Here is a 2,367-nt window from a genome sequence, read left to right on the forward strand (position 1 = left end):
TCTTTCCACTCCACCCTACTGCTCACATAATAGAAGTGAAAAGTCCTGCTGCCTTCATAATCTGGCAAATATTACTTTCCCTTAACAAAGATTCTTTAAGTGCCTTCTTTGAGCCAAGCTCCATGATGGATTCTGTAATATGTAATAATAATTTTTTTTTTTGCCTTTGAGAAGTTTACATACAATCAGGAGAAACAACATCTACACACACAAGTGCAAAGTAATGTTGGGGGAAGTTCTAGAAAGAAGATTGCACTTGAAATAAACTTTGAAGGAAAATAAGGATCCTAAGGGGGGAAAGTGAAGGAGTATGTTGTAGGAATGAAGTAGATTCTATGCAAAGGCTCAAAAGGAGATGGGAGAGGACCCTTGAAGCCAACTATTAAATTTTCAGTGTGAGCATTTATACTTTAAATCTTCAGAAATCCACAAACACTACAAATGAGGGCCACTTTTATCATTTTGTTGATTTGTCTACACTTAAAAAGGGATCAAATTGAAGCTAACTACTTGCTCTCTCTCTTTTGTGTTTTGTTTTGTTCTGCTCCTTTCTCATTGTTCACTCAATTGGTTATAATCCTTCTTTACAACTTGACTAATGTTTAATGTGAAGGTATTTGTAGAACCTGTATTAGATTGCATGCTGCCATGGGGGAATGGGGAAGGAGAGAGAAGGGGAGAAAATTTGAAACTCAAGGGGTTGTGGAACTGAATGTTGTAAACTAAACCTAAATAAATAATTTTTAAAGAGATCAAGAAAGTATTCCTGCAAAAAAGAAAAAAAAAAGAGAAAATATTCCTAATGCAGATTAAATTTAAGTGTGTTGTGCACTTTTGGAGAGCCAGTTGTTAAACACTTACCTGCAAACCATGGTAGTGTAAGCAATAGGAAGTAGGCCTGTTTGGTTGTAGTGCAGAGAGAATCAATAAATAATTCAGTAAACAATAATCCTGGAAAGGTAGGCTGGCATCATCATTTGGAGGTCTTTAAATGCCAGAGGAGTTTGTATTTTACCCAAGTAGTAATAGAGAGCCACCTGAACTTCTTGAGTAGGGCAGACAACGTGATCCTTATGATGTAGCAATATCATTTTGTCAGGTGAGCCAAGGGTGACTTGGCAGGAGGAAAGACTGGAGATGAAAAGACCAAATGTCATTTAGTCATATCCAACTCTTCATGATTTCGGATTTTCTTGGCAAAGATACTGGGGTGGTTCGCCATTTCCTTCTCCAGCTCATTTTACAGATAAGAAAACTGAGGCAAATAGGGTTAAATGACTTGCCCAGGATCACATAGCTAATGAGTGTCTGAAGCTGGTTTTCAACTCAGGTTTTCCCGACTCCATGTCCAGCACTCTATACATTGTACTTCTCTGCTGTTGACTCAGTAACAAACCTTTTCATTTAAAAATACACATGATATATACATATCATGTATATAGCTCTATTTATATTATATATGTGCATATGTGTCTGTCTTGTTATTATTGTTCAGCTGTGTACAACTCTTTGTGATCCCATTTGGGATTTTCTTGGCAAAGATACTGGGGTGGTTTGCCATTTGGTCCTCCAGCTCATTTTACAGATGAGAAAACTGAGACAAACAGGATTAATTAAGTGATTTGCAAAAAATAGTCACAGAACTATAGTGCGTGAGGCCAGATTTGAACTCAGGAAAATGAATCTTCCTGACTCTAGGCCCAGCTCTCTATCCACTGAGCTTCCTAGCTGTCCTTAGAGATCCACTCAAGATTATTGAAATAGTCCAAGTGAGAGGTGATGAGGGTGTAAACAAAAATTGTGGCAGTAGAAGGGTAAAAAGGGATGTGAAAGCAAAATTGACAAGACCTGACAACTATATATATATCTGGGGTGAGAAAAAGTGAAGGAATCAAGGATGGCCAAAATTATGAAACTGGGTGATTAGAAAAATGGTCTGTCTTTAACAAAAATATGTTCATAGCTCAAAATTATTTGTGATGACTATATGGTTTTGTAAATGTGTGCATCTGGATATGATCTTGTCTGTGTAAAGAATTTTTTTTTTCCATAAAAAGAACCAAGGGAACTTTTCTAAAAAATTTTCCCCATATTTTGAATTTTTTATTTTGTTAATGGAACACTTCTACAGGTATATTTTTATTAAATAGGGACTGAAAATCTGGTTAAGAAGTGACATCTGAGAACAGGATTTGTATTTCTGGACTGGAACTAAATATTTAAGAAAGAAAGGCTGCTGGCCAGAGGTGGAATATACCACTGAAGGACAGTGAAAATGCATTTGCCTGACATTTTGCAAATCTAATTAATTGTAAAAGGAAGAGGGAGAAAGAAACATAGTATAGCAAGTAGCTACAATGCAGGAAG

This window comes from Petaurus breviceps, unplaced genomic scaffold, assembly GCF_028583685.1.
Source record: "Petaurus breviceps papuanus isolate PSGF00001 unplaced genomic scaffold, PetGlider_PUasm1.0 90903, whole genome shotgun sequence".
In the NCBI taxonomy this organism is placed as follows: domain Eukaryota; kingdom Metazoa; phylum Chordata; class Mammalia; order Diprotodontia; family Petauridae; genus Petaurus; species Petaurus breviceps.